The sequence below is a fragment of the Narcine bancroftii genome, chromosome 2 (assembly GCF_036971445.1).
Source record: "Narcine bancroftii isolate sNarBan1 chromosome 2, sNarBan1.hap1, whole genome shotgun sequence".
Lineage (NCBI taxonomy): Eukaryota > Metazoa > Chordata > Chondrichthyes > Torpediniformes > Narcinidae > Narcine > Narcine bancroftii.
Window position 1 is genome coordinate 55,950,892 of NC_091470.1, and position 23,801 is coordinate 55,974,692.

The following is a 23,801-nucleotide window of genomic DNA, read 5'->3' on the forward strand; positions in this document are numbered from 1 at the left end:
CCAGCAGGTTGGTTGGCACAGATTTTCAGTACCCTGCCAGGTACGCCATCAGGGCCTAACACCTTGTGAGGGTTCATCCTCTTGAAAGATGTTCTGACATAGACTCAGAGACAGATATTGGAGGGTTGTCAGCTTCTGCAGGGATTCACATTGGTAATGTTGAGTTCTCCTTTTCAAAGCTAACATAAAAGGTGTTCAGCTCATTGGTGAGTTATAATGTTCGGCTTTGACTTGTAGGATGCAATGGCCTACAAGCCCTCCATAGCCGGTTCTTTTTCTACCTTCACTCTGAATTGCCTCATTGTTGTGAAGTGAGCCTTCCATAGGTCGGTCCTGGACTTCCTTTAGAGATCTGGATCACCAGTCTATTATGCCATCATTTCCAGCTGTCAGCAGGTTGTGAATTCTTCGATTCATCCACAGTTTTTGGTTGTGGTATTCACAGTATGTACACATGGGCACACACTCATCTGTACAGGTCTTGATGAAATCGGTGTCAACTGTGGCATATTCATTCAAGTGTAAAGACGAGTCCTTGAAATTAGTCCAGTCCACAGATTCAAAGCAGTCCTGCAGGCACTCCTCTGCTTCCCTTGACCATACTTTGAGTGTCTTCACCACTGGTGCAGTAGTCCTCAGACTGCTTGTACGCTGTGAATAAATGTACAGGGAGGTGATCAGACTTGCTAAAGTGTGGTCGTAAGATGGCTTGGAAGATGTTCATCATAGTGGTGGTAGCAGTGGTCAAGTGTGTTGTCTCCTCTTGTTTTCCAGGTAACTTGTTGGTGATAGTTTGCTAGAGACTTCTTCGGGTTGGCCTGGTTGAAGTCCCCTACAATAATCGAGAAGGCATTAGCGTACGCTGCCTCATTGTTGTTCATTACAGTGCTTGGACCCTCCAGTGCCAGCCTGATGCTAGCCTGAGGTGGAATATACATAGCAACCAGGATGATGGCAGAGAGCTCCCTCAGGATACAGAATGGATGGCACTCGATCACCAGATGTTCCAGGTCGGGTGAGTAGGACTGGGACATTGCTGTCATGTTTATGTACCATGATGAATTGATAATGAAGCAAATGCCACCATCTCTGCCTTTACCTGATGCCAGTGTCTATCCATGTGATGGAAGGTGAAGCCCTTGGACTGTAGCACTATGTTTGGAATGCCCTTGTTCAGCCTTGTCTCAGTAAAACACATCACACAGCAATCCCTGATGTCCTTCTGCTGCTGTAGTCTGCCTTGAAGTTCATCCAGTTTATTTTCTAAAGATGGTACTTTGAACAGAAAGATGGTAGGGAGCGGAGGCCTCAGAGCCTGGCATCTCAGCTTAATTTGTTGCCCCTCACTCCACCGCCCCTCACCCCCACATTTGTGTGGTTGGATCTTTCTTAAAGGGCTCGTGTGCCAGCTGCTTGAGTTGCCCATGGTCTGCTGAAATTTGCCATTCCTGACAATAACTAAGTCTTTAATACAAATGTTACCAACAGGTATGTTGGTTCTGTGGTTGTGCGTTTGAGCTGTAGTGGTTCTAAATCGGAATATCTAATATTTCTGGTCAGAGCTGCATGCAAAGAGTTGTCACTGTATGGTGCCATTTTAAAAAAAAACTATACATTTCATCAATTATACAAAATATATAAATAGAAGCTTCTAAAAAAAACTTTGTATAACGCAACTGATTGTACTCAGAGACTTGCAAGGAGTACAAACATGCTTTTAATAGCTTACAATCAATGGCCAGTAGATACAATAGTCATCAGGTGAATCTGAGGTAAGGCGGGAAAACCAGGGTTTATATTGGAGTAGGTGAGGGTGGAACCAAGGGAGGAGCCAGCCATCTGAACAAAACACCGACTGTGAATTCCAGTTCACTGCATTTACCCCTTCATCAGAATAGAACCTGCAGGTGGAAAAACAGAGACCATACATTAAAAAAAAAACTAATAGTTTACAAGTATTTATGTTACACCTGTCAGGAGGTCTAGTTGTTCTGGTTGAGCACCTCAGTACTGCAGGAATTTGGGCTTCCTGAAATTCCTGGATCCTCTGTGGTACAGGGTTACTTGGTCTTGAGGGCTCTGGCTCTGGTCATGGAGTGGATTGATCCACTTTCCAAGCAGATTCATTGGAACCCTAAGTGGTTCCTGGCTTGTTTGAGGTGTTGGGGCCTCAGTTTTGGCGGGTGCCAGGTCTCTGATCGAGACGGTGTCCTCTCTGCCATCAGGTTATACCATGTAGGCATGCATTGGGTTGGTGTGCAGCAGGTGCACCTTCTCAATCAGGGGGTCTGTCTTGCTCCTCCTCACGTGCTTTCTCAGCAGGACTGGCCCTGGTGCCATTAGCCAAGCCGGGAGGGTGTTCCCGGATGTGGATTTTCTCTGAAAAGTGAACATTAGCTTGTGAGGAGTTACGTTGGTCACCGTGCAGAAGAGCGACCTTATGAAGTGGAGCAGTGTGCGTAGGACTTCTTGTGAGTATGAGGCTGGAAGACCTTTGGACAGGAGATCCAATTTTACGGCCTTCCATATCGTCGTGCTCTCTTTTTCAACTTGTCCATTCCCCTGGGGATTGTAGCTAGTTGTCCTGCTTGTGGCAATGCCCCTTATGAGCAGGTACTGGCGAAACTCTTCACATATAAATGATGAGCCCTGGCAGCTATGGATATAGCTGGGATATCCGAGCAGGGTGAAAATAGAGTGCAAGGCCCTGATGACCATGGTGGTGGTCGTGCCTAGGCAGGGGATGGCGAATGGAAAACGTGAATACCCGTCAATGACGTTGAGAAAGTACATGTTTCTGTTGTGAAAGGGAGGGGACCCTTGAAATCAACACTGAGTTGTTCAAAGGGGCGGGATACAGTTACCAGGTGCGCTTTGTCAGGGCGGTAGAAGTGCGATTTGCATTCAGTGCAGACCTAGCAGGATCTGATCATTTCCCTGATATTCTCAATGGTGTATGTGCCTTGATGAAATGAGCAATGTGGGTGATGCTTTGGTGGCAAAACTCATTGTGCAATGACCATAACTGGCCGGTGTGTGCAGAGGCATAGCTTCCTCTTGACAAGGCAACTGGAGGCTCATTGAAAGTACCTGGCCTGAATGCTACATCCATAATTATAGGTGGAGAGTTTGATCCTCCACCTGGTGATATCATTCTTTTTTTTTAACCCCCTTTTGTGTTATTAAACATAAATGCCACTGATCGCTGGTTGGTGAGCAATGTAAATTTTCTGCTGGCCAGGTAATGCCTCCACAATGGCTTGGGCCTCTTTTTCCACAGATGGATTCTGAAGCTTGTGGCCTTGTAAGGTGCGGGGGCAACCTACCTGGTTAAGGGTAGCAGCCAGAACTACATCAGAAGCATCGTTTTCCACCTGGAAAGGTGCATTCTCATCCACCGCATACATGGTGGCCTTGTGATGTAGCTCAAAATGTAGTAGAAAGTCCCCTGGGCTTCAGACAATAATGGGAAGAGGTGGATTTTAAGAGGGGGCAGACTTTATCTGCATAGTGAGTGACCAACTGGGCGTAGTAAGAAAAGAAGCTCAGGCACCTCCTTAACGCCTTCGTGGTCTTCGGGATTGGGAGGTCCAAACTGGGCGCATTTGATCAGAACTGGGACTAATGATGCCATTCTCCATTACAGAGCCCAGGATCGCAAGACGTTTAGTCCAGAACATGCACCTACTGGACTTATACATGAGATTCAGGGCTTTGGCCGTGGGAAGAAACTTCTGGAGGTTGGTGTCATGGTCCTCCAGAGAGTGTCCACAAATGGTGATGTTGTTGAGATAAGGGAAGGTGGCCTTCAACCCGTATTCATCAACCATTTTGTCCATCTGTCTCTGGAAGACCGATAGCAAAAAGGACCTCCGGAACTGATAAAGCCGTCCATCTGACTCAAATGTTGTGTAGGGGCGGTCCTCGGAATGGATCGGTATGCAGCTTTCAGGTCAATGTCGAATAGACGCGATACTGCGCAATTTCATTTACCGTCTTTGAAATTCGAGGGAAGGGGCATACATCCAGGAGTATGAAATGATTAATTGTTTGGCTATAGTCAATCACTAGCCTAGACTTTTCTTCCTCTTTTACGACTCTCTCTTGGGCTCTCCATGGGCTGTTGCAAGGCTCAATGCTGTTTTCTTTGAGTAGCCACTGTGTCTTGGCTCTAATAAATTCCCAATCCCCTGCACTGTATCTCCTGGTCTTAGTGGTTATTGGTTTGCAATTGAAAGTCGGGTTCGGAAACATTTGGGGGGGGGCAATCAATATTTAGGGTGGAGAGACTGCACATGACATCCAGCTTTTTGGACCGTCCGTTCTGCACAGTGATTGGAGGAAGTGAGCAAGAGTACTCCATGGTCACGCTTTTAAGATGACACAGGAAGTCCAGGTCCAGTAACATAGAAGCACACAAATCCTTCAGAACTTCCAAAATTCCCCCCCTTTTACAGTTAGATGTACTATACAATACCTCTGGATAGTCACAGAGTGCGAGTGTGATGCTAGGTAAATACAATAGTCCATTGGATATACTTTTAAGTTGTACCACAGAGCAGTCACAGAGATTATAAAGCTCTGTGGAGCCAGTGTCTACCAAGCAATCAGTCAAGTGTCCGTTTACCCTCACCTCCATCATTGAGTTATTGAATTGGTGAGGTATTGCCTGATCCAGGACGACCGATACCAATGCTCCAGAAAACTTGTTGCTCCTCATGTCAATGTCAGCTCTCTCCTCTTGGCTTACAGGCAGACAAAATGGCATCAACCATGAGGCGCAGCAAGATGGCCACCCTCCAACTTGATCTGAAGGAGGACTAGGTGGCATTGACCATGAGGTGTGGCAAGATGGCCACTTCCTGCGAAATTTTACTTCTGGTGGCAGGTTTTACCATGAGGCGCAGCAAGATGCTGGCAGCGAGCAGCATGGAGAGGCTGAGGCTGGCACTTCTGTACTCGGGCACGGGTTGAACACTGATTTGGGGGTCACACACGTGGTTGCCTTCTTTGGGTTCCCCTTAGCCCTGCATACCTTCTAACCTGAGTACACGGCGTCCTTTGCTGGGGTGCTTTGCCTAGCTATAGAAGTCATATCCCTGATTGCGTGTGGCCGCAGCAGTCAGCACTGGGGCTGCGGGGGGTCACCAGCGCCCCAATGACATGGTCCTCTGAAAAGGTGTCGCTTTTGCCTGTGAGGTCGTCAGCTCCTAGTTGGGCCTGTTCGAATGCTTTTGTCAGCTCTAGGGTGCTGGCCAAATCCTTCTTCCACAACTCCAGCAGTCGCTGCCTCGCATACCTTGACCTCACTCCTGCCACGAGGGTGTCCTGGATTTGTTCCTCCTCTCTCACCCAGGCTGTGACTGCTTTGTCATGGCATTGTCTAGTCAGGGCTCATAGTTCAAGGATATAATCATTCAGCGACTCACCTGCATGTTGTAGACATTGAGAGAGCCAGTGTCTAGCCAGCACATCATCTGAGGCCTCGTTTAGCGGACCTTCAAGCTTTCTATGGCAGACTCGAAAGTTGCACAGTCCCTGATGACAGTGAACCCCTTGGGGCCAACTTGAGAGATAAGTGCAGATCTCTGGAGATTACAGAGTTGAAAATGTCTTGCGTGGCCATTTGAAGCACTCCAGCTAGTAGGTGAATATCTCCGAGGCCTCTGGGGTCAGAGGGTCGACCTGGAGCATGCTTGGCTTCAACAGGGCTTCCATCTTGTTTCAAAGTTAAACTATTAAAATAGTAACGCGACTGAATGCACTCAGAGATAAGTGAGGAGTACAAACACACTCTTAATAGCTTACAATCAAAGGCTAGTAGATACAATAGTCCTCAGGTGAATCCGAGGTAAGGCGGGAAATCCATGGTTTATATTGGAGTAGATAAGGGTGGAGTGAAGGGAGGAGCCAGCCATCTGAGCAACATACACAGACAGTGAATTCCAGTTCACTGCACCTTGCTTTTCTTCCTCTGGCAAATCTGAAAGGTGTGGTTGATATAGGAGTTCACATAGAGAGTTCCTGAATATCAATTTCCACCTATAACCTCTGAGCTGTTTGTGGACTGAGCCTCATGATTGGGCTTTAGAGCAGAGGCTAACTGCTGAATGGACCTTCACACATCTTAAGCTGCTGTGACTGGTGAAGTATCCAGCTGCCAGATGACCGGCTGATAGGCCAGAGTTAGTGAGTTATATCAGTAACTGACACCCCTGCTCCACCTGACCCGCAGTAATATTGTTGAATGTGTATTTTAAGTTTGTCTTTTACAGTGCCATACTGTAATTCTGAACAGGGACAGTACAGTACAGAACCTGGTACTTCAAATATTTTAGCAAAATTAAAATAAGGGTCCCATGTGTGCCACCAGACACAGTTTTGTATGTTAAGATGGCCGACTGTCAGCCGACCCACTTTCATTGTAGCATGACGGTGTGAATCCCCAGTGTACTTGTGGTGCTAAAGCCACTTTCAGGCAACCATCCTTGTGTTGCTTGAAATGCATCTACCTGATTTTCTTTTTCATTTTGCTGAAGTGCTTCTGCTAATTTACTGCACAGAGGCAAAAGTTAATCTGCAGCTCTTCATCTCTTGGAGACTAACTTGATGCTTATTTTTTTAATTAACAGAATGTTTCTTTTGCCACTTCAGAATCCTTTTCAAGGAGGCAAACTGCACAGTCCTTGTTCAATGCTGCCTCTTTTCTGCATATGTTCCAAATGAAATATTCTAATTTGAAGAAAGCCTGATGCTGTGAATCAGATCCTACTCAGTTTCTCTTTTTAGAGAAAACTACCCTTTATAGCTAAATTCTGACAGCATGTTGTCTAAGTGCCAATGGGCCTGCAGTAGAAATTCACAGCACATCTCTGTTTCTATAGCAACTGTAGTCTGTCCCATAATGAGCTGTATCATCTGACTGATGTCATCACAGCATGCAGCAGGTCAAGCAAAGCACCTCCTAGCGCATCCTACAGATGTGAACAGACCGAAGGGAAGATGGCATAAAGGGAAAGGAAGGGTGAGTTCTTTACCATTAGACATTCTTTCACCAAAAAATAGCATTTGGTGGTGGATATAGACTTCAGAATTAAACTTTGATGTGGTGTATGGAAAACGCCTACACAGACTTTCTTCTTTGTGTTTGGCATTATTCAAATCTTATGAGAGAGCTGCCGCATCAATACACTGTACTCTGCAGATCGAAATAAGATGAAGGCCTAGGCTTCTGTTGCACGGTCTTTTAAATTTTATTTTCTTACTTTTAATTTGGTGTTTTGAGAAAATCTGTCCTATGTGCACTTGCCAATGACATAATCATAAGGCTAAATGTGAAGCACAGTGTAATAATACATTATTAATGACACATATAATTAAAGCCGTATTTTCACTCACTTGCAGAATCCTGTATTGTTCATTCTGGGAAACTAGTGGAGGCATAAGATTTCCACATACCAAAGGGCCTACTATTTAGCACTGTCATTAATTGTACATTCCCTTTACTGCCTGGAGCACAGTTCTAATTTTCTTTGAACCTTCAACTGCTTTTCCATTTCTACCTTAGTTGATGCAGATTAATGTAATTTAAGTTAAATGTTGAACTAATAATTTTAAGGGATTACATTTTTTCATTGCAGTTCTTTCCAGAGGTATCGATCTTAAAATATAAGATATACATAAAGATTTTTCATCGGAGTAAACCAAGGTTTTTTTTGTGCAAAATTGAGACCTATATCTTCATTATATTGATAATATTAAAGGTGAGATGGAGCGCATCTCGATAAAATGGGGGCATTTTGTGAATTGAAAGGCACATGAAGACTCCTATAAATGAGCACATGTAAATATTTTATTGGCTTTTGGGTCGCTTCTGACTGGGCCAAGAGGGAATGGTCAACTATGCTAATAATTTTCCCCTTCATCTGTGCCTTGAGTATTATGATGATATTTTTAGTTTGGCATTGTTATCCACCTCAGCGAAGACCGTCGACTATTTTACATATGTGACAATGAAAACAGAAATTGAAAGCTGATATTTCCTTTTGAATTATTTTTTAAAAAGTGCATTTCGTATACTGTTAGATGGTCCTTCCTTGCATTTCTGATTGGTTGTAAATATTGTCAGAGTAGTAATTTAAGAGGAGCTGGCCTCCATCTGAGACGATGGTTGTGATGCAGTGGCTGCTGGGAAGGGCGCGACGTCTGAGGAGACAGCTGGGGCACGGTGCTGCAAATGCAGCCTGTGGGTTAACCACTAGGGACCTTTTGCCGTGCTTTGATCTGAGCTACCTCGTTTGTCAAACTGTTTGCTTTTGCTGGGTTGGGCTGTTTCTTGTGGAGATTATGGCAAGCTTGCAGATGGTCTCATTAAAATGGATAATGTTAATGAGATTTATGCATTGGTCAGAATAAAACTCAATATAATGGTTTAAATCAATTCAGATTTATTTTAAAAGAAAATAAACATCTTTTATGAGAATAAATACATTTGACTTTATTATACTCAATGAAGAAAATCATTAGCTGATTCAAGTGTATGTACACAGATTACAGGTATAACATAACATTGTATTGGATACAATAGGTTAGACTATAAAGTATTCCCAGGATTTGAAGTATTTGCCTGAAAGATGAAAATTATTCTGTAGGATCCAATAAAAAATGATTGTAAGTTGTGAAATTCAAATGAATTTTTCACTTGCACATAATATTGAGCCTTATTTGGAAAGATAGCAAAACAATAATTCTCTGGACTACACTTGCTTTTTCCTTGACCTAAATGATTTGGTAAAATTAAGTTAATTGTATAATTCACATTTTTGATTTGTGTCAGGAAAGGTGCAGTGGATCAAAGAGCTGGTGGTGGGTGGGGGTGTAATGTGCCCTGGTTGAAGTTGATACCTCAAGTGGAATGAGTAGGCGAGGATGTATTTGATTCAATTTTTGGAAACAAACCAAGAAAAAGTGCTGATGAGCCTTCCATATTTTTGGTTAATAGTATCTTCCTGTTCCTCATAAGATTCATTCATCCCTATTTCTCCTGAAATGATCAATTATTTCTCAGTAAAAAGGTTATTATTCACTACACTTTAAGGCCTCATGATCAAACCTCCAATGGGCTCTTTGAAATTCAGAAGTGATTATTTCTGCTTGAACACATAGCATGCATTTTCTGTTCTATTAATTTTTAATGCAATATTTTTGTTATATTAATTTCCTAGTATGTTGAGAATTGAATGTACACAGGTATTTTAAAAAAGAGATGAGTTTTCCATATCTTGATGAAGGGCTCAAGCCTGAATGTTGGTTATGTATCTTTAAATTTGCTATATAAAGGGCACTGTTTGACCTTCTGAGTTTATCCAGAATTGTGTTTTAATACAAAATAAGGTTGTGCTGAAAAGCTGTAGATACACTTACAGAAGGACCAGTTCTCAATACTCATGTTGCTGCTGAGTTACAATGGCCAATTTGTTGCCAGAAAACAGTGCAACATTGCAATTGGTGTCACACTCATTACCATATATAACCATTTACAGAGCGGAAACAGGCCATGTCAGCCTTTCGAGTCCGCACCGGTTCACTAGAACAAATCCACTAGCTCAATCCTCCCACTCTCCGCCAATATTCCTCCAACCCCCTCACCTCCATGTACACATCCAACCTTCTCTTAAATGACAGAAGGGACCCTGCTGCAACTATCTCATTCGGAGGAACATTCCATTCTGCCACCACACTCTGAGTGAAGAAGCATCCTCTAATATAGAACACTATAGCACAGAACTAGGCCATTTGGCACTTCTAGTCTGTACCAGACCATTATTCTATCTCATCACACTGACCTTCTCCCAGTCCACTGCCTCCTTGGCCCTCCCATCCATGTACCTGTCCAAATTCTTCTTAAATGTTAAAATTGAGCCCACATTCACCACTTCAGATGGCAGCTCATTCCACACTCCACCACTCTGTGTAAACAAGTTGTTGATTTCCATAAATTTGGTGCTGACCAGATTAATGCATCTAATCACACCCAATCTTGTTGGTAATTACCTATCATGTAAGTTATAGCTCCCACGTGACAATGAATGTGAAAGCCTGGTGGTGTAAAGATCTGGAATATGGTTTGCTCTCAACAGTCTGCTCCAATGCAGTCTTGTACTCCTAGTGTTTATCAGCAGATGCTTCAACTAGGCCATATCCTCAAGAGCTTATTGGAGAACACAGCGCATGTTTAATTAATTTATTTGCGTCCTCTTGGCCTTTTAGGTGGTTTTGAATATTTAATGCTTGCCTTATTGATAATATATTATCGTATTGATAAGTTGTGTGTAGTAAAGGGGAATGTTGTGCTCTGGGTGTTCCTTCATTGTGAAAATAGCTTCTTGTAATACTGCATATGTTGTGACTATTAGAACTACTTTAATAGCTTCTCTAATTAAAAAAAAAAGCAGTGAGCCAACACCTTGATTCAGCAACTTAATTATCTTCAGTTTAAACATGAAAGTGTGGCGGCACACCACTCGTCAGGCGAACCGGTCCCGCTTGTAATCCATGCGGTGGGGCAGCCGGCCAAAATGGTGCCGTCGGGGGTTTCCCCTTCTTCTCAACACAGGGCTCAGAAGCCCGCGCTGGGGGAACCACATGACGCCCGGGTGATGTCAGCGCCCCCCCCCAGCGTGGTTCTCAGCCAGGTCCGGGCTGGGAGTATGTCCAGCCCAGCAGCCTGCAATAAATCAGTTCTGCTCACTGAGCAGAACTGTGTGTTCTTTCAGTAGCATGTATCTGCCGCTACAATTGGTGACCCCGACTGGTTCAAACGTCTTTGAACCCATTATGAACGAACCTGGGATCAGTGCTAAATCTGTCAAGCTGGAGCCAGAGACCTGGTTCGGCCACGCGGAGGCTCAGTTTCACCTCCGCCAGATTTCATCTGACACGACCAAATTCTACCATGTGGTCGCTGCCCTGGATCAGGCCACTGCCAAATGCATGCTGCACCTTGTTCAGCACCCACCCGCTGAAAACAAATATGAGACCAACAATTGAGTGCTCACCGGATCCCTCGGACTATCCAGACGCCAGCGTGCCGCTCGGATGCTGCACCTTGATGCCCTGGGGGACAGGTCCCCAATGGAGCTGATGGATGAGAGGCTCACACTTATGGGTGATCACAACAACCCAGCCTAGTGCCAGTTTGTGAAAGAGTCCATGTAGTTCCTGGGCCATACCATCACGGATGAGGGAGCTACGCCCGCCGCTACGAAGGTCAGCACTATCAAGGAGTTCCCACGTCCGGACAATCTCAAGGGGCTGCAGGAGTTCGCAAGTATGGTCAACTTCTAAAACCATTTCATCCCAGGAGCTGCACGCATCATGCATCCGTAATTAGCCCTCATCGCAGCCAATCACAAATTGCTCACCTGGACCCCAAAGGCCTGCAGTGCATTCGAGGCCACCAAGGACGCCCTCACGAAGGCGACCATGCTCGCCCACCCGCACATCGACCTGCATATGGTGCTCTCCGTCGATGCCTCTGCCACAGCCATTGACGCCATCCTGGAGCAGCAGGTGAACAGACAATGGAATCCGCTGGCATTCTTCAGCCTGCTTCTCTGCCCACCAGAGCGCAAGTATAGCGCTTTTGACCAAATTGAGTTTCTGGGCATGTACCTGGTGGTGCTATTTCTTGGAGTGGAGGACTTTTACCATCTTCACTGACCACAAACCCCTCACCCAGGCACTCGTGATGGCGAAGGACCCCTGGTCAGCCCACCAGCAGCGTCACCTCTCCTTCGAGTTGGAGTTTACCACCGACATTTGGCACAAGGTGGGGAAGGACAATGTGGACACCGATGCACTCTTGCGACCAGTCATCTGCGCGCTGACACCTGGCTTCGACTTCGACCAGCTTGCCTGGGACCAGAAGTCTGACGAGGAGACGCGAGCCTTCAGGACTGCCATCACGGGCCTGTGGTTCCAAGACTTCCCGACCCGAGCGGAGGAAGCACCGTCCTGAACTATGTCTCCATGGGCACCCGCGGCCAGTGGTTCCCCAGCAGTGGCGCAGGCTTCCATCACATCCTCAATCTTTCACACCCGTCCGTCAGGTCCATGCTCTGGATGGTGGCAGAGCGGTTCGTCTGTCACGGGCTGCAGAAGCAGTTTGCGGGCTGGGTCAGAACATGCACCCGTTGCCAAATGTCCAATAAACACAGGCACACCAGGGTGCCCATGCAAGAGTTCGAGCACATCCGGGAACGGTTCAGCCACATTCACGTGGACATAGTTGGGCCCTTGCCCGTTTCCCGGGGCAACCGTTACCTGTTCACAGTGATGGACCGGTCCACTCGTTGATCCAAGGCGATCCCAATGCCAGAGGCCTCCACGGACTCCTTCTCCCGAGTGCTGTTGCACGGTTGGGTCGCCCGGTTTGGCGTTCCGAATCACCTCACCAGCGATCGGGGTGCCCAGTTCATCTCTGCGCTCTGGGCACAGCTCGCCAACAGGTGGAGGATCGAGCTACACTGCACCACGGCCTATCACCTGCAGGCCAATGGGCTGGTCGACCATCTGCACCGCCACCTTCAGTCGGCACTTATGGCCCACCTCACTGGTCCCGACTGGGTGGAAAAACTGCCTTGCGTGCTCCTGGGCATCTGCTCCACGCCCAAGGTGGATCTGCAGGCGTCATCAGCTGAGCTGGTCTACGGCGCACCACTGGCACTTCCTGGTGAGTTTATCAACACACCTCACAACCCCCAGCGGACATTCCACGAGCTGCTTTCCCACCTCTGGGCCTGCTTGGACCCCTTCGCTCCCCCACCACCACCCAGACATGGCACACGTCCATTTCACGTCCCCAGCGAACTGCTTTCTGCAGAATACGTTTTTGTTCAGCGGGGCCCACCTACGGCACCTCTGCAGAGACTTTACAAGGGGCCATACAAGGTTGTCCAGCGTTCAGGGTCTATGTTCACTCTGAACATTGGCAGCGGGCGGGAACTGTTTACTGTGGACAGGCTGAAGCCCACGCACCTCGACCCCACTGAACCAGTTATTGTGACCTAGCCCAAGAAGCGAGGACGCCCAGCTAAAAAGGATATTGGTGCCAGTTCTGGAGGGGGGGGGCTGTATGGCGGCACACCACTAGGCAGGCGAACCATCCACATGGCAGGGCAGCCAGCCAAAATGGCGCCGTTGGGGGGGGGTTTCCCCTTCTTTTCAGCACAGGGCTCAGAAGCCCACGCTGGGGGACCACGTGATGCCTGGGTGACATCAGTGCTCCCCAGCGCGGTTCTCAGCCAGGTTCGGGCTGGGAGTATAAATCCAGCCCAGCAGCCTGCAATAAATCAGTTCTGCTCACTGAGCTCAACCCGTCTGGTTGTGTGTTCTTTCAGTAGCAGTGTAGCTGCCGCTACAAAAGCTGACTTAGTGTGATCCCAGAAATATAGATTCCCATACTGTTTTGAATATGGGAAACATATTAGAGACACTTGTGGGAAAGAGAAGAAAATGAATGAGATCAGTTGAAATGATGGATTACTCTATTAACATTTGCAAAATGTTGTATTTATCCAAAAAGTACTTCCCTGTCGAAGTGTTTAGCTTTAACTTCAAGTATAAGAAAGGAGCAACTAACTACATTGGCTTGTCCTGTCTGTTTGGAATCCAACCTTTGTGCCCCATGTTATTGTAAAAAAGATATTCAATTATTTTGTGTTTTTTCTAGCTCAAATAAATTAGCTGCAAAACATATCCACCAAAATTCTAATTCACAGCTCTGAGTGGAATAGCCTGCCCAGGGCTCCATTTATACAATTTTGAATATTTGGACAGAAGAGTCATTTTTTGAAGTGTAGGGCAGGTGGGGGATTATCAGGTATTACATATTCAAGGAAAATTGCTCAGATTGTCTGTTTTGGGTTTGAACATGTCTTTTGTCAAGTGTAATGTAACATGCATTTTGCATGTTTTGATAACAGATAAGTGTGTAGGTGGTACATTTGGACCTGTGTAATTGTTAAAATCACATTGAGTTCCTTCTTCTTTGGCTTGGCTTCGCGGACGAAGATTTATGGAGGGGGTAAAATGTCCACGTCAGCTGCAGGCTCATTGGTGGCTGACAAGTCCGATGCGGGACAGGCAGACATGGTTGCAGCGGTTGCAGGGGAAAATTGGTTGGTTGGGGTTGGGTGTTGGGTTTTTCCTCCTTTGCCTTTTGTCAATGAGGTGGGCTCTGCGATCTTCTTCAAAGGAGGTTGCTGCCCGCCAAACTGTGAGGCGCCAAGGTGCATGGTTTGAGGCGATATCAGCCCACTGGCGGTGGTCAATGTGGCAGGCACCAAGAGATTTCTTTAGGCAGTCCTTGTACCTTTTCTTTGGTGCACCTCTGTCACGGTGGCCAGTGGAGAGCTCGCCATATAACACGATCTTGGGAAGGCGATGGTCCTCCATTCTGGAGACATGACCCACCCAGCGCAGCTGGATCTTCAGCAGCGTGGACTCGATGCTGTCGACCTCTGCCATCTCGAGTACTTCGACGTTAGGGATGAAAGCGCTCCAATGAATGTTGAGGATGGAGCGGAGACAACGCTGGTGGAAGCGTTCTAGGATCACAGTGCGGCTTTCATGCAAACAGAGGAACTACTGACATGGTCTTTGCCCTCAGACAGCTCCAAGAAAAGTGCAGAGAACAAAACAAAGGACTCTACATCACCTTTGTTGACCTCACCAAAGCACTTGACACCGTGAGCAGGAAAGGGCTTTGGCAAATACTAGAGCTCATCGGATGCCCCCCAAAGTTCCTCAACATGATTATCCAACTGCACGAAAACCAACAAGGTCGGGTCAGATACAGCAATGAGCTCTCTGAACCCTTCTCCATTAACAATGGCGTGAAGCAAGGCTGTGTTCTCGCACCAACCCTCTTTTCAATCTTCTTCAGCATGATGCTGAACCAAGCCATGAAAGACCTCAACAATGAAGACGCTGTTTACATCCGGTACTGCACGGATGGCAATCTCTTCAATCTGAGGCGCCTGCAAGCTCACACCAAGACACAAGAGAAACTTGTCCGTGAACTACTCTTTGCAGACGATGCCGCTTTAGTTGCCCATTCAGAGCCAGCTCTTCAGTGCTTGACGTTCTGTTTTGCGGAAACTGCCAAAATGTTTGGCCTGGAAGTCAGCCTGAAGAAAACTGAGGTCCTCCATCAGCCAGCTCCCCACCATGACTACTAGCCCCCCCACATCTCCATCGGGCACACAAAACTCAAAACGGTCAACCAGTTTACCTATCTCGGCTGCACCATTTCATCGGATGCAAGGATCGACAACGAGATAGACAACAGACTCGCCAAGGCAAATAGCGCCTTTGGAAGACTACACAAAAGAGTCTGGAAAAACAACCAACTGAAAAACCTCACAAAGATAAGCGTATACCGAGCCGTTGTCATACCCACACTCCTGTTCGGCTCTTGATCATGGGTCCTCTACCGGTATCACCTACGGCTCCTAGAATTGAGTTCCTATGTATGTACAATTTAGAGATCCATTTCTGACATTTAATGAAAAAGCTCAGTCTGAAATGTTTGATCAAGTGCTAATTCAGTAGCTTGTTTTGCCATTTAGAGCAAATGTTGGAATTGGTATAGGCTTTTAGGTCATCCGCAGTTGTAGGTGTGTTGTCTCAAAAATAAAAGGAAATTTTAACTGTGCCATCATCTGCATTTAATCCATGATGCTGCTACCTGGTAACCAGTGAACTGCTTGGAATTTCTGGTGATGTGCAGAAAATATTCTTGGTTCTGGTCAAAAGGGGGGAAGGCTAATTCCTTATTAGCATGTTGGCCACGGAACATGCTGAATATCTCACAATGCAACAAAGTGGAAAAGACAAACAATAAACACTAAGAATATTCAAATTAATAATAAATAAAGCATTAAGTTTAAAATTAAGTTATTAGAATGGAAATGATCTTATTCTGTCATGAGTTGGGACAACCCAAATAAATTGTCTTGAAAAATGGCCAGCCAAATCGCATTCCAGTAGTGGAGCATAGCTTAATAGATAATAAAAATCAGGACCAAATTTGTTCCGACTAAGGGGAAGGGTTTCCAAACAAAATTAAATGTTTAGATCCAAAATTAAGACTTGAGTTGCAATAAAGATGGGTAAGCAGAAACAAAATGAGCAATTAGGATGAGTTGGATGAGGCACTAAAAATAGGAAAGTAGCAGTGCAATACACCAAAGTGCTGAGAAACATTTCGGGCCTGACCCCTTTGTCAAGGTATGAGCAAAAAGCAGGCAAGGGCCTGAATAGAACGGCGGGGAGGAGATGAGGGAGTAAGAGGCAGAGGGAGCAGTATAAGGTAACAGGTAAGAGGTCATAGGTGGATATGGGTGGGAGGGTAGAAGTAAAAATGCTGAGGTGATGGGGAGGATGTAGCCCTCAAATGGAGAGGGAAGGGGATGGGAGCTGGAAGAAAGGAGAGAGGGATAGGGAAAGAGAGAGATGGGGAAGGATTAAGGGAAACTGGAGAAGTTAAGTTTGGAGAGTGCTCAGACAGAATTAGGTTTTGTCACTCCAATTTCTGGGTAGCCTTGATATGGCAGATATCGGTGTAGGGAAGGGGTGTGGAATTAAAATGGTTGGGCACTGCAAGGACCCTGATATTGCAGTGGACAGAGTGAAGGCACGCAATGAAACAATCTCCCTGACTGTGTCCAGTCTCTCCAATGTAGAGGGGCTCACGAGAGCACTGGATACAATGGATGACCTCTGCAGATTCACAAGTGAAGTGATGCTTTATTTGGAAGGACTTTTTGGGGCCTTGAATTGTGGTGAGGGAGGAGACATGAGTGCAAGTGGATCATTTTTTGTGTTCACAGGGGTAGGTAGCGAGGGGGGATGATTACTAGACAAAGAAGTCCCGGAGGGAGCTGTCCTTGCAGAAAGCAAAGAGGGGAAGATGTGTCTGGTGGTAAAGGCTTTTATGAGCCTGTTAGATTGAAAGAAGTACTTCGACGTTAGGGATGTAAGCGCTCCAATGGATGTTGAGGATGGAGCGGAGACAACGCTGGTGGAAGCGTTCTAGGAGGCCGTAGGTGGTGCCGGTAGAGGACCCATGATTCGGAGCCGAACAGGAGTGTGGGTATGACAACGGCTCTGTATACGCTTATCTTTGTGAGGTTTTTCAGTTGGTTGTTTTTCCAGACTCTTTTGTGTAGTCTTCCAAAGGCGCTATTTGCCTTGGCGAGTCTGTTGTCTACCTCATTGTCGATCCTTGCATCTGATGAAATGGTGCAGCCGAGATAGGTAAACTGGTTGACTGTTTTGAGTTTTGTGTGCCCGATGGAGATGTGGGGGGGCTGGTAATCATGGTGGGGAGCTGGCTGATGGAGGACCTCAGTTTTCTTCAGGCTGACTTCCAGGCCTGCAACCGCTGCAATCGTGTCTGCCTGTCCCGCATCGGACTTGTCAGCCACAAACGAGCCTGCAGCTGACGTGGACTTTTTACCCCCTCCATAAATCTTCGTCCGCGAAGCCAAGCCAAAGAGATTGAAAGAAGACATTAATTAGTGAACAGAGGTAAAGGACCCTTGCCTTTTAGACTGTGCAAAAAGCAGGAAGGCTCAACTCTTTCTTGTTACATTGTTCAAGAACAATCGAGGGTTGGGCTGCAGGTTCTCCTTTGTCACTGATGCTGCAGCTGAACGAGTGTAAGTGGGAAGTTTATGCGTGTTGCAGTGAAGATATTTTGGTTCCCTTGCATACCTCATGGTTTCCTGGACAATAAAGAGCAAATGGTTGTGTACTGTAAACAAGGCAATTTCATGATGCAGTGGAATGACCTTTGGGCATTAGAGCAAGGGTAGATCATGTGAGTGCTTAAAATGTGGAGGAACATGGCCCGAATACTATTTTGGGGTGGGGACGTTGGGAAAGAGGTGAGGGTGGGATATCCGGCAGGATGAGAGAGGCATGTAAATCAAGGAAGGAATGAAGGTCAGGGAAACACTGAGGGGCGGAGCATTACAACACAAGGGCATAAGACAAAAGAGCAGACCCTCCAGCCTGATCCATCATTTATCACGATCATGGCAGATTTTCTATTTCACTGCCATTTTTCAGCACCGAAACTCTGTACCTTGATTTTCTCAATATACAAAAAGTTATCGATCTTTGTTTTGAATGAACACTCCACTGCTCTCTGAGGTCGAAAATTCCAAAGATTCAGCATCCTCAGAATGAAAGAAATTTCTCCAGCTCTCAGTCCTAAATGGCCTACCGAGTGAAACAGAAAAGTCTTCAGACACTGTGGATAAAAACATAGATATGCTGGAGCAACTGAGCAGGTCTCACAACATCCACATCTTTACCTCCTATGGATGCTGCGAGACCTGCTCAGTTCCTCCAGCATTTCTGTGTTTTTACCAAATGGCTTACTTTTCATTCTGAAACTGAATTCTGTTGTCCTGGATTCCTGTCAGGTAAAGCATTCTCTCTGCCTCAAGCCAGTTGTGCCCTTTAAGAATTTTGTACATCTTGATGAGGTCTTTCAGCAAAACTGTAGAGAACGCAGAGTTGGTCTCTCAATCGCTTCAAGCAGGGCAAATGTACCTTTTCATGAACTAGTCAGCCAAATCCTCACTGAACTTCCTCGAAGCAAGGCCACCCTTTCTTTGTTTTAATATGTCCAAATTGTAAATGCAATTCTGGGTGTAGTCTCACTCAATAAGGCTGTATATCAGAAACTGAATTTATTGTCATGAACAAGTCATGAAATTCATTGTTTTGTGGCAAAATAACAGTGCAAACATTCATATAAACCAACTCATTAAAAAATCAATAAATAAAAATAATGCACCAAAATTCAGTGTCTTTGGTTCATTGATCATCCAGAAATGTGAATGATTCTGCTCATGCTACTGACCCATGAGTGCTTCACCAGCTCCAGCTCCAACAGTGTCATCAAGTTTGCTGGTGACACAACAGTAGTTGGCCTCATCGGCACTACAGAGAAGAGGTGAGAAATCTTGTGGCGTGATGTGAGAGTAATAATCTAAGTCTCCACGTGGACACAATGAAGGAGATGATTGTGGACTTCAGAGAGACGAGGAACAAACACCCTCCACTACACAACAATTCTTTAGTGGGGAGCACCAAGTTCCTTGGAGTTCACCTAACTAGTGACCCATCATGGACACTCATCTCCTCACTTGTCAGTGACTGCAGTTCCTGAGAAGACTGAAGCAGGCAAGGCTACCAGGGCCAATCATGTCATCCTTCAATAGGAGCTCTATTGAGAGCATTCTGGCAGGCTGCATCACAGTGTGGTCTGCTTGCTGCAGAAAAATTGATTGGCGGTCAATCCACAGGATTTTAAGCATGGCGGAGAGGATCACTGGAGTCTCCCTCCCCCCATTAGCATGATCGATTTGGGATCATTGTCTGAAGAGGGCATGTAAAATCATTGAGGACCCCTTCCACCCCACACACAATCTCTTTCAGCTGCTCCCATCAGAAAAGAGATAGAGGGGTATCAGAGCCAGCACCACAAGGGATGAGGAACAGTTTCTTCCCACAGGCAGTGAGACTGGTGAATGAACAAAATGACTGTTCACACTAACCATCCAAGATTCTCATATTTACAAAACAATATTTATTTATTTGTATATATGAATTCTTGTCCTGCATAGGTATTATTTGTCTGTACGTGTGTAATGACTGGTTGCATGTTTTTCACTGAGGACCAGAGAACGATGTTTTGTCAGGTTGTACTCGTGCAATCAGATGACAATAAACTTGACTTGATGTCAAACTCAACAACTAGTACTGTTTTTTTGACTGTACCTTTAGTTCTCAACAAATGTTGTTTTTCTCTGTAAGTAGCCAACATTTGCCTTGCTTATGTTTCTTCTACTTTTTACATGCCTACAAAAGCTCCAGCTGCTCTCTTTACTCTCGACACTAATGTCCTGCCTTACCTTCATCAATATCTTAGTCCTCAGCTGATATCTGGAATGTAATTTTCAAACCCACTGCTACTTCTCAGAACATTTTCAGCCCCTCCCTTTGATTTCATGCTATTTTTAATTTCCCGTTGTCAGCCATGAATGAACATAAAATATTACAGCACAGTACATTGGGTCCCTCATCGTTGTTCCTTAAAAAAAGGAAGTACTAAACCCACCCTACCCAGTGACCCTTTATTTTTCTTTCATCCATGTGCCTGTCTAAGAGTATCTTAAATTCCCCTAATGTTTCAGCCTCCACCACCATCCCTGTCAAGACATTCCAGGCACCCACAACTCTCTGCATTAAAAAAAGCTTACCCCTGATGTCTCCCCTAAACTTCCCTTCCTTCACTTTTTACATATGTCCTCTGGTGTTTGCTATTCCTGCCCTGGGAAACAGGTGCTGGCTGTCCACCATATCCATGCCTCTCATAATTTTATAGATTTCTATCAAGTTTTCTCTCATCCTTCTATGCTCCAAAGAGAAAAGTCCCAGTTCTACTAATCTTGTTGCATAAGACTTGCTTTCCAATCCAGACAACATCTTGGGAAATCTCTTCTGCACCTTCTCCATAGCTTCCACATCCTTCCTATATGAGGTGACCAATTCTGAACACAATACTCTGTGAGGTCTAACCAGAGATTTGTAGAGTTGCAACATGACCTCTCTACTCCTGACCTCAATCCCTCTATTAATGAAGCCCAGCATCACATAGGCCTTCTTAATGATCCTATTAACTTGTTCACCAACCTTGAAGGATGTATGGATTTGAACCCAAGGTCCCTCTGTTCATCCACAATCCTAACTAACTGACCATTAACCCTGTACTCAGCCTTCTGGTTTGTCCTTCCAAAATGCATCACCTCACACTTAACCGGATTGAACTCCATTTGCCACTGTTCTGTCTAACTCTGCATCCTGTCTATATCATTTTGTAACCATCCACAACTCCTCTAACCTTCATGTCATCTGCAAACTTACTGTATTAGCCAAAATGTGTAATTTGTTTACTTGTTTGGTAGGTGTCCCGTTTGTTCCTGTATGAGCCTCGGAGGCGTCTGTGGGTTCGTTTGGCTTTCCGCAGCCATCTTTGTTATTTGCGAGTTCCAGAAGCATGCGCAGTGCATTGGAGTGCCGGCTGTAGCATGTGCAGTGCGTTTGTGTGTTGAAGTGTCAGTTGGAGCATGTGTGGTGGGGCAGAGGTGAATCGGGAGCTAGAAAGTATTATACAACATGGTGACGTAGAGAAGGGTGAGTGAAACCCAGGGACTTATCAATATTGATGTTTTTAAGAAGATCCAACACTTCCTGTTCCTTAATCTCCACATTGTTCAGCCACAGGCCTGTTCAATTTTGACCTCACTCTGTTTAAGATCCATTCTTTTAGACCTCTCCAACCTCCTCCATCACCTCCAGGCACATTGGCTCCTTTATCCTTTAGTGGCCTCACCTTCATTCTAGTCACATGCTCATAGAATGCCTTGGGGTTCTCCTTAATCCTACTTGCCAAGGCCTTCTCATGTCAACTTCGAGCTCTCCTATATCTAACATATGCTTCCTTTTTCCTTTTGACTAGTTTCCTCACCAATTTTGTCAGCCACTGTTCCCTTTTCCTACCATCTTTTCCTTATCTCAGTGGGACAAACCCAGCACGTGGTCCCTGAACTTCTTCCATATTGCTTCTGTGCTTTCACCCTTGAACATCTATTTCCAATTTGCTCTCGCGAGTTGCTGCCTCATCCCTTTATAATTATCCCTTCCCCAGTTAAGTACTTTTCCATTTTGTCTGATTTTATCCTTTTCCATAGCTATGTTGAAGCTAAGGGAGTTGCAGTCACTCTTGCCAAAATGGTCCCCCACTGAGAGTTCTTCCACCTGACCAGGTTCATTATGCAGAACTAGATCCAGTATGGCTTCTCCTCTCCTCTTGTCAGCCAGTCCACATACTGTTTCAGGAATCCTTACTGAACACACCTGACAAACTAAGCCCCAGCTATCCCTCTTGCAGTTTTAAATAATTTTTCCTTTTGGGTTTTTGTATCTGAAAGGGGATTTTCTTTTGTTGCAACTTGTGCATTTTTTCAAATCCACTGCCGTAACTTTCAATTCATTCTCCTGAAAAACTTCCAAACCAGATATATCAAAGATCAAAGCAGATTATTTAAAATTATGTGGTTTTAAAAACAATCGTCTCCAGAATGGAGGTCTATCGCCTTCCCAAGATCGTGTAATATGGCGAGCTCTCCACTGGCCATCGTGACAGAGGTGCACCAAAGAAGAGGTACAAGGACTGCCTAAAGAAATCTCTTGGTGCCTGCCACATTAACCTCACATCGCCTCAAACCGTGCATCTTGGCGCCTCATAGTTCGGTAGGCAGCAACCTCCTTTTTTTTTAAAATTTTTTTATTTTTCACACCATAAACCACATTAACCATGATAGATACTTTTTCCTTTTCAAATATATACAGTGCCATTTTCTCTCCCCCCACCCTCCTCCCATCCCACCCTCCCTATCTCCCCCCTCCCGTCCATTTAAAGTACAAAATCTAGGATACATTAAACCAGTCAAACAATGTTGTCATTCAATAAAAATAAACAAGAAATTCCACTGAGTCAATTCTTTTAATTTCCTTCTCCTTTCGTTAATTTTGGTAGTGAATGTCCCCGGTAGGTTTTCGCTATTGTGTTTCATGTAAGGCTCCCATATTTGTTCAAATATTTCAATATTATTTCTTAAGCTATATGTTATTTTTTCTAATGGAATACATTTATTCATTTCTATATACCATTGTTGTATTTTCAAATTATCTTCCGATTTCCAGGTTGACATAATACATTTTTTTGCTACGGCTAGAGCTAGCTTAACAAATCTTTTTTGTGCATCCTCCAAATCAATTCCAAATTCTTTGTTTTTTATGTTACTTAGGAGGAAGATCTCTGGATTCTTTGGTATATTGTTTTCTGTAATTTTATTTAATATTTGGTTTAGATCTTCCCCAAATTTTTCTACTTTCTCACATGTCCAGATTGCATGAATTGTTGTTCCCATTTCTTTTTTACATCGAAAACATCTATCAGATACTGTTGGGTCCCATTTATTTAACTTTTGAGGTGTAATGTATAACCTGTGTATCCAGTTATATTGTATCATACGTAACCTCGTATTTATTGTATTTCTCATCGTTCCAGAACATAACTTCTCCCATGTTTCCTTTTTTATCTTTATATTTAAATCTTGTTTCCATTTTTGTTTAGTTTTACCATTTGCTTCCTCATTCTCCTTTTCTTGCAGTTTAATATACATATTTGTTTTTAATCTTTTGATTATCATTGTATCTGTAATCACATATTCAAAGTTACTTCCCTCTGGTAAACTCAGACTGCTTCCTAATTTGTCCTTCAAGTAGGATCTCAATTGGTAATATGCCAGCACTGTATTTTGAGTTATATTGTATTTATCTTTCATTTGTTCAAAGGATAATAATCTATTTCCTGAAAAACAATTTTCTATTCTTTTGATGCCTTTTTTCTCCCATTCTCTAAAGGAAAGGTTATCTATTGTAAAAGGGAGTAACTTGTTTTGCGTCAATATTAGTTTTGGTAATTGATAATTTGTTTTATTTCTTTCTACATGAATCTTCTTCCAAATATTGAGTAGATGATGTAATACTGGAGAACTTCTATATTGTACCAATTTTTCATCCCATTTATATAATATGTGTTCAGGTACCTTTTCCCCTATTTTATCTAATTCTAATCTAGTCCAATCTGGCTT

The 23,801-nt window shown here is 44.7% G+C and overlaps 1 protein-coding gene across 5 annotated transcripts in view; it reads left to right on the forward strand.

Moving 5' to 3' along the window:
• The first annotated feature begins 6,942 nt into the window (after window positions 1-6,942).
• Window positions 6,943-23,801, forward strand: part of akap6 (A kinase (PRKA) anchor protein 6) — a 427,053-nt gene continuing 410,194 nt past the window's right edge. For all 5 annotated transcript variants that reach the window (XR_011351260.1, XR_011351262.1, XM_069916733.1 and 2 more), the window contains exon 1: window positions 6,943-7,024. The gene's annotated coding sequence lies outside the window, so the exon portion shown is untranslated. The remainder of the gene's footprint in view (window positions 7,025-23,801) is intronic.